The sequence below is a fragment of the Dama dama genome, chromosome X, assembly GCF_033118175.1.
Source record: "Dama dama isolate Ldn47 chromosome X, ASM3311817v1, whole genome shotgun sequence".
In the NCBI taxonomy this organism is placed as follows: Eukaryota; Metazoa; Chordata; class Mammalia; order Artiodactyla; family Cervidae; genus Dama; species Dama dama.
In genome coordinates this window covers 19,873,141-19,882,375 of record NC_083714.1, presented here as the reverse complement: position 1 = coordinate 19,882,375, position 9,235 = coordinate 19,873,141, and the positions used below count along the sequence as shown (strand labels likewise).

At 42.9% G+C, this 9,235-nt stretch overlaps 1 long non-coding RNA gene across 1 annotated transcript in view; it reads right to left on the bottom strand.

Moving 5' to 3' along the window:
- Positions 1–362: 362 nt before the first annotated feature.
- Positions 363–9,235, bottom strand: part of LOC133051999 (uncharacterized) — a 31,975-nt gene continuing 23,102 nt past the window's right edge. The window contains exons 5-6 of the long non-coding RNA XR_009691982.1: positions 8,350–8,557; positions 363–3,589 (exon numbers count right to left, since the gene is read on the bottom strand). This is a non-coding gene — a long non-coding RNA (uncharacterized LOC133051999). The remainder of the gene's footprint in view (positions 3,590–8,349; positions 8,558–9,235) is intronic.

Sequence of the window (9,235 nt, the reverse complement as noted above, 5' to 3'; positions counted from 1 at the left end):
TATATCACCTCACATAGTTAGCTAAGATTTGTTGTTAGCAACTTTCAAGTGTACAAAAAATTCACTGTGCTGTACATTAAATCTCCAGCACTTATTCATTCATCCCTTATAAGAATAAATTTGATATCAATGTATGACAAAACCCACTGGAAAAAAAAAAAAGAACAAATTTGTACTTTATGACTATTTTCACCTACTTCCCCTGTCCCTAGCAGATCCCACATATAAAGAAGTATATTATTTGTCTCTCTGACTTATTTCACATAGCATAATGCCTTCAAGATTTATCCATGTTGCTGCAAGTAGTAGAATTCCTTCTTTTCTGTGATTGAACAGTAATTCATTGTATGTGTTTGTGTGTGTGTGTGTGTGTGTGTATCACATTTTCTTTGCTATTTTGTTGGAGGGGGGCACCACACAACTTGTGGGATCTTAGTTCTCTGACCAAGGATTGAACCTGGGCCCTTGGCAGTGAAAATGCAGAGTCCTAAACACTGGACTGTTGGGGAAGTCCCTATATCACATTTTCTTTATCCATTCTTCCCTCATTAGACACCTACGTTGTTTCTGTGTTTTGGCTATTGTAAATAATGCTGCAATGAACATAGAAGTGCAGGTATCGCTTCAAGATAATGGTTTCTTTTCTTTCAGATATATAACCAGAAGTGGGATTAGGGGTTACTGATGAACACTCCCATATTTACTTGGGCAGTACCTATGTTAATAAACTTCTATTTGTTTTTCTCTTCATAATCTGTCTTTGGCTAGTCAAATTTATAGGGTTCTGGGTATAGAACCCAGAATTTTTTTCCTCTTTTAAAAGGGACATTGATCTGGTGAATCCTGTCCCAGTTTTACCTAATCACTCCTCTAAAGAGGTTCAGACAAGCCAGAATACTTATACCGAACAAAGCTTAAGTCTAGCTATGTATAGATAACACTTCCATCTTATTTGCCCTTTCTTGCAAATGTCACCTCGAATCAGACATTTTAAAAAACTATGTATATATGCATCATTTATTTCTAAAAGTGATATACATTGCTAACTATATTTGTCTTTAGAGTCTGTGAAATAAAAAGCATTCTTGGCTAAATATTCTTTCTCAGAGCATATTTGAACATGAGAAGTCCATTTTGAACCTAAATAAGAAAATTGCTTGAATTCTCCTTTTTGTCTAACATTTTCCTAGTCTAAAATAAATAAATATAAAATAAAGACATAAATATAAATAAACATAAGTCATTAGCACAAAAAGGCAAGAAATGTACATTAAAATGATGTATAATATAACCACATTTATTAAACAATGTATGCCAATATATAGGGCAAAGTTCAACAATGCAAAAGTGCATTTTTGCAATAACCTAATATTACAATTACAAATTATAACCTATTCCTCTTTCATATTACTGAGCCTACCCCATGTTATAACCAGAATAATAATATAGAACAGGCATTTGACAGAACTAGTTTTCTTCCTATAAAGAAACAACAAATGAGTTTTTGCTGGAACCTTCTCAACAGAGATTTCAATAAGGTATAAATAAAAAAATAAGGTATAAACAAAGTTTCTTAACTAGAAGGGGCTATATAACAAAGTACATTTCACATGTGAAGTTTCATATCGTTCTTCAGAGATTCCAGCATAGAAAGAAAGAAGGTTTTTCCTTCAGCAACCCAGGGGATAAACAAGATCACCTCAAAATCCTTCCTAGCTCTAGGGTTTGTAAAAATATCAGGTTATTTTGATAGATTTAAAAGGTTTCAGGTTACTGAAGTAACCCTGCCTTTGCTCACTCAGTTCAGTTCAGTTCAGTCGCTGTTGTGTCCGACTTTTTGCGACCCCATGAACCACAGCACGCCAGGCCTCCCTGTCCATCACACACTCCCAGAGTCCACCCAAACCCACGTCCATTGAGTCGGTGATGCTATCCAACCATCTTATCCTCTGTCGTCCCCTTCTCCTCCTGCCTTCAAGCTTTCCCAGCATCAGGGTCTTTTCAAATGAGCCAGCTCTTCGCATCAGGTGGCCAAAGTATTGGAGTTTCAGCTTCAACATCAGTCCTTCCAATGAACACCCAGGACTGATCTCCTTTAGGATGGACTGGTTGGATCTCCTTGCAGTCTAAGGGACTCTCAAGAGTCTTCTCCAACACCACAGTTCAAAAGCATCAATTCTTCGGCGCTCAGCTTTCTTTATAGCCCAACTCTCACATCCAGACATGACCACTGGAAAAACCATAGCCTTGACTAGACAGACCTTTGTTGACAAAGTAATGTCTTTGCTTTTTAATATGCTGTTTAGGCTGGTCATAACTTTCCTTCCAAGGAGTAAGCGTCTTTTAATTTCATGGCTGCAATCACCATCTGCAGGGATTTTGGAGCCCAGAAAAATAAAGTCAGCCACTGTTTCCCCATCTATTTACCATGAAGTGATGGGACCAGATGCCATGATCTTAGTTTTCTGAATGTTGAGCTTTAAGCCAACTTTTTCACTCTCCTCTTTCACTTTCATCAAGAGGCTCTTCAGTTCCTCTTCACTCTCTGCCATAAGGGTGGTGTCATCTGCATATCTGAGGTTATTGATATTTCTCCTGGCAATCTTGATTCCAGCTTGTGCTTCTTCCAGCCCAGCGTTTCTCATGATGTACTCTGCATATAAGTTAAATAAGCAGGGTGACAATATACAGCCTTGACATACTCCTTTTCCTATTTGGAACCAGTCTGTTGTTCCATGTCCAGTTCTAACTGTTGCTTCCTGACCTGCATACAGGTTTCTCAAGAGGCAGGTCAGGTGGTCTGGTATTCCCATCTCTTTCAGAATTTTCCAGTTTATTGTGATCCACACAGTCAAAGCCTTTGCTTACTAATAGCATTAATAACGCATCTCCATGGCACCAGTATAAATTTGTTTAAAACACTTAGGAAACTCATCTTTGTAAAAGGGAAAGGAGTAAAACACAAAGTACACATGGGAGTTCTGTTGCATACCTATCAGATGTGTGAAATCGGATCCAGTAAACTAATGGCCTTTCTGAGCTTGAGTTTTAAACTGAGTTCAGGGGTGTTGGAACTTACAAATAGGTTGATATGTGAATCGCACAAGCAGAACTCTTCTCATCACTACGATGAACAACTATAGTAACTAAGTATACCTGAAAGATTGAAAGCAGGCAGAAGATGGGACCACAGAGGATAAGATGTTAGGATGGCATCACCAACTCAATGGACATGAGTTTGAGCAAGCTCCAGGAGTTGCTGATGGCCAGGGAAGCCTGGCATGCTGCAGTCGGTGGGGTTGCAGAGAGGCAGACATGACTGACCTACTGAACAAAAACAACAAATACCTGAACACACTACTAACCAGAGAATAACCCGAGGAAATTTGGTGAGACACTTGCCTTGAGAGAGGAGCCTACTGTACGGAAGGGGGAAACAGAATCAAAGCACAACTGAGGCCTGTATTACATACTTTTCAGAAGTGTGAAGTCAGTGTCTGTTCTTTTTCTGTTCTTGCACTCTGGGTCCACACCAAGGCAATGTATGAGCGGTTGATCATGACCTCTGACTTTCTTACCAAACTGTGAACTGAAAACGAAAGAAAATACTGTTGAATACACTTGCCAGAGATGCAAATTACCTTCCCTCAGTAAGAATCAGCATGAAAAACATGGGGAAACAAAACAAAAATCATACCAGTCTTCTTCTAGATGCAGTAAAAAAAGCGATCCAGCCACACTAGCTACGCTTAGGAGAAATAAGTCTAAACATACAGATGGTCTGGAAGTTATACTGCAAACACACTGTGATATAACCCACTGTGACCCTTTAGTCACCTCCTAGAGTATTTTGCTGGGATTGAGGCTTGTGCTCAAACACTGATGAGCCTTTCTGCTTACCTAAACTACTGTCCCAGAGATTTCTGAAATAAATAATCTGTTAGCCCCGCACCCACAAATACACATTCTCCCGCTTACCACTTACTGATTCCCATGAGGGATGAGTGTCCTGGCACAAGAGACATATGACAGTTTAGGGTTTGTTCAGCACTCTTAGTCACCTAACTAGAAACAAGTTACAAAACTGGACGGAGCCACTTAAGATGCTCTGGAGGGAACAGTCTACACATACTGGATCCATATTACAGGAGCACACACTTTGTATGAATAGCTGAAACCTGGATTTATTCAAAGTGGCAAGGGTCTCCAACCAACCCCTAATATGTAGATCATCAAGGTAATTCTGCCCCTAACCCTGACCAATAATAACAAAGTGACAGAATATATCACATCCCGGTCCCCAGGAAACAGGGGCCAGGCCATATGACTGAGAATCTCCTAGAGGGCTATGGACATGGACTCAGATATGGATGGCTGCCTTTTTATGTCCTCTTATCTATGTTCTTTATGTCAAGGAGAAGCCCCCCAAAGGAGGAGACACCTTTCCCACAACACTCTGGTGGACCACTTGGAACACTCTTGGTCTCCATGGGCCTTTCTTCACCTGCAAAGGCGGAGGGAGAGGCCATGCTCCAGAGGGTGGATGTAATTTCTGGAGCATCAGTGCCATCAAGCAGGAGATTTTTGAGCTAGTCCGCCAGACCCTGCCTGTGGATCCTGCTGGAGAAGGCCTGTGAGGGGAGAAAGGGAGTGTCTGAAGTGCTCAGAGGATTCTGGGCGAACCTGGCTGCCAGGTACCCCTCCAAAGTAGGTGTGGAAGGGAAGGCAGTGGTGTTCTGGGGCCTGGTTCTCACATAGAGGAGCCCAAGACTGCCAGGCCCTCGGGGGCGAGGCCTCAGAAGCCGCCATGTTTAGGAAGAGGTGCTGAAGCTCCTGACCCAGGGCCTCTGCCTAGGTGATCTTTGCCCTTCCTGCAGGAAGGCTACTTTGATAGCTTTAAAAGGTCTCAGGTTACTGAAGTAACCCTGCCTTTGTTCAGTCTTGCCATTAAGTATGCACCTCCATGGCACCAGTATTAACTGGATTAATACACTTCAGAAAATCATCTTTGTAAAAGGCAAAGGAGTAAAACACAAAGTGTACCTGGGAGTTCTATTCCATACCTATCAGATGTGTGAAATCAGCTCCAGTAAAATAATAGCCTTTTCAGGACTTGAGGTTAAAATGAGTTCAGGGGTGCTGGAACTTACAAATAGGTTGATACTTGAATCACACAGGAGAACTCATGACATCATTACGATGAAAAAGTATAGCAACGAAGTATACCTGAAAGACTGAAGGCAGGAGGAGAAGGGGACGACAGAGAATGAGATGGTTGAATGGCATCACAGACACAATGGACAGAAGGAGTTTGAGCAAGCTCTGAGAGATGCTGAAGGATAGGGAAGCCTGGTGGGCTGCAGTCCATGGGGTCACAAAGAGTTGGATAGGACTAAGCAGAAGTACCAGAACACACTACTATCCAGACACTGACCAGAGGAAATTCCGTGAGAGACCTGCCTTGAGAGAGGAGCCTACTGTACAGAAGGGACAACAGAATCAAAACACAACTGAGGGCTGTATTACATACCCATCAGAAGTGTGAAGTCAGTGTCTGCTCTTCATCTCTGTTTGTGCTTTGGGAACACAAAAAGGCTAAATGAGCTGTTGATCACGCCCTTTGATTTTCTGACTACACCTAAAAAAAAAAAAAAATACTGTTGAATACATTTGCCACAGGTACAAATTAACTTTCTTCAGAAGGAATTCAGCAAGAAAAGCAAGAAATAAAATAACACACTAGTCTTCTAGTTCCATTAAAAAAAAAAATCAATTCAGCCACTACCTATCCTTAGGAGAAATAAGCCTAAATGTCGAGATGGTATGGACTTTATACTGCAAAGCCATTGTGATGTAACCCACTGTGATGTAACCCACTGTGACCATTTAGTCACTTCAAAGAGTGACCTCTTTCCTCCAGTAGAGCCAACCCTCTTGTAGGGCTTGGGAGGCTCTTGGGCCTCCAGGGGCCTTTTTTGACCCACAAAGGGTGGAGGGAGAGAGAATGCTGGAGATAATGGTAGCATTTCTGGAGCAATAGTGCCATCAAGTGGATGCGTTTTGAACATGGCCTCCCACCCCTGCCTGTGGTCCTGCTGGGAAAGGCCTGTGAGGGGCGGAAAGGAGGTATCAGAACACTCATAAAATTCTGGGAAAACCTCCCTGCAGGACACACCTCCAGCGCAGGTGTGGAAGGGACAGGTCATCCTGCCTGGGCCCAGAATGGCACACCAAGGAATCTATGACTGTCAAACCACTGGGGGCATGGCCTCGGCAGTCGCCATGTTCAAGAACAAGGAGCTGAAGCTCCAGTTCCTAGTGTTTTCAGTCCCCAATTTCTGAGACTATGTGACCTAAATGACCCAGACTTTTCAAGGAGCAAGCTGAGTTACAGAGGCAGAAGGAGCAGGAGGTTGTGTAAAATTTTAACTTTTCCTCTTAACACTACCTACCCTTAGGAGAAATAAGCCTAAATGCACAGATAGTCTTGACTTTGTACTGCAAAGCTATTGTGATGTATCCCACTGTGACCATTTAGTGACTTCATAGAGTACTTTGCTGGGATTGAGGCTTGTGGATTAGCATAATGATCAGCCTTTCTGCTTACCTAAACTACTGGCCCTGAGGTTCCTAAAATAAATAACCTATTAGCCCTGCATCCACAGATACAGAAACTTTCTCCCAGTTACAATTTACTGAGAACTTCCAGATGTTTAGAAAAGGCAGAGGAACCAGAAATCAAATTGCCAACATCCGCTGGATCATCGAAAAAGCTAGAGGGTTCCAGAAAAACTTCTACTTTTGCTTTATTGACTACCTAAAGCCTTTGACTGTGTGGATCACAACAAACTGTGGAAAATTCTGAAAGAGATGGGAATACCAGACCACCTGACCTGTCTCCTGAGAAATCTGTATGCAGATCAAGAAGCAACAGTTAGAACTGTACATAGAATACAGACTGGTTCCAAATCAGGAAAGGAGTTCATCAAGGCTGTATATTGTCACCCTGCTTATTTAACTTATATGCAGAGTACATCATGTGAAATGCCAGGCTGGATGAAGCACAAGCTGGAGTCAAGATTGCCAGGACAAATATCAGTAACCTCAGATATGCAGATGATACCACCCTTATGGCAGAAAACAAAGAAGAAGAACTAAAGAGCTTCTTGATGAAAGTGAAAGAAGAGAATGAAAAAGTTGGCTTAAAACTCAACATTTAGAAAACTAAGGTCATGGCATCCGGTCACATCATGTCATGTCAAATAGATGGGGAAACAATGGAAACAGTGACAGACTATTTATTTGGGCTCCAAAATCACTGCAGATGGTGACTGCAGCCATGAAATTAAAAGACACTTGCTCCTGGGAAGAAAAGTTATGACCAACCTAGACAGCATATTAAAAAGCAGAGACATTACTTTGCCAACAAAGGTCCATCTAGTCAAAGCTATGGTTTTTCCAGTAGTCATGTAGGGATTGAGAGTTGGACTATAAAGAAAGCTGAGTGCCAAATAATTGATGCTTTTGAACTGTGGTATTGGAGAAGACTCTTGAGAGTTCCTTGGACTGCAAGGAGATCCAACCAGTCCATCATCCTAAAGGAAATCAGTCCTGAATATTCATTGGAAGGACTGATGCTGAAGCTGAAACTCCAATATTTTGGCCACCTGATGCGAAGAACAGACTCACTGGTAAAGACCCTGATGCTGGGAAAGCTTGAAGGCAGGAGGAGAAGGGGACGACAGAGGATGAGATGGTTGGATAGCATCACCGACGCAATGGACATGAGTATGAGCAAGCTCCAGGAGTTGATGATGAACCGGGAAGTCTAGCGTGCTGCAGTCCATGGGGTTGCAAAGAGTCGGACACAACTGAGCAACTGAACTGAACTGATGAAGGATGAGTGTCCTTGCACAAGGGACATGTGATGGTTTGGGGTTTGTTCAGCACTCTTATTCAGTTACCTAGCTAGAAACAAGTTCCAAAACTAGATGGAGTCACTCAAGAATGCTCTCTCGGGACCAATCTTTACTCATATTCCAAAAGGATCCATTATTACAGGAGCAATACTTTGTATGCATGGCTGGAACCTGGATTTATTCAAAATGGCAAGGGTCTTCAGCCAATCCCTAGTATGTGAATAATCAAGGTACTTCTGGCCCTAAACCTGGCCAATAATAACAAAGTTGACAAAACACATCACATCCTGGTTCCCAGGAAAGAGGGGCCTGGCCACATGACTCAGAAAATCCTAGAGTGCTGTGGACATGTACCCAGAGATGGAGGGCTCCCCTGAATGTCCTTTTCAGTATGTTATTACCACCAAGGAGAAGCCCCCATAGGACACACCTCTTCCCCCAACACTCCACTGGAGCTAACATAGTTTGGAGGGTTTGGAAGGTTCTTTGGCCACCATGGGCCTTTTTTGATACACAAAGGGTGGAGGGAGAGGCCCAGCTCCAGAAAGTGGTTGACATTTCTGGCTCAAGAGTGCCATCAAGTGGAAGCTTTTGGAGCATGGCGTCGGTCCCTTTCTGTGGATCCTACTGAGGAAGACCTGTGAGGAGAGGAAGGGAAGGTTTGGGTCACTCAGAGGATTCTGGGCGAACCTGGCTGCCTGGCACCCCACCAGAGTAGGTGTGGAAGCAACAGGTAGTGGTGTTCTGAGGCCTTGCTTGCCCACCAAGGAGCCCATGGCTGCCAGGCCTTCGGGGGCGTGGCCTTGACAGTGGCCACTGTTCAGGAACAAGGCGCTGAAGCTCCAGACCCAGGGCCTGTGGCTAGGGAATGCTTGCCTTTCATGCAGGAAGGCTACTTTGATAGCTTTAAAAGGTCTCAGGTTACTGAAGTAACCTTGCCTTTGCTCAGTGTTAGCATTAACAACACACCTCCATGGCACCAGTATAAACTCCATTAAAAGACTTCAGAAAATCATCATTGTAAAAGGCAAAGGAGTAAAACACAAAGTACACCTGGGAGTTTTTTTCCGTACCTATCAGATGTCTGAAATCGGCACCAGTAAAATATTGGCCTTTTCTAGGCTTTGAGTTTTAACTGAGTTCAGGGCTGTTGGAACTTAACAGTTTGACAACTGAACCCCACAGGCAGAACTCCTCTGATCATTAATACGAACAACTATCGCGATTAAATGTATCTGAAAATGCAACTAACCAGACACTAACCCAAGGAAATTGGGTGAGACACTTGCCTTGAGAGAGGAGCCTACTCTACAGAA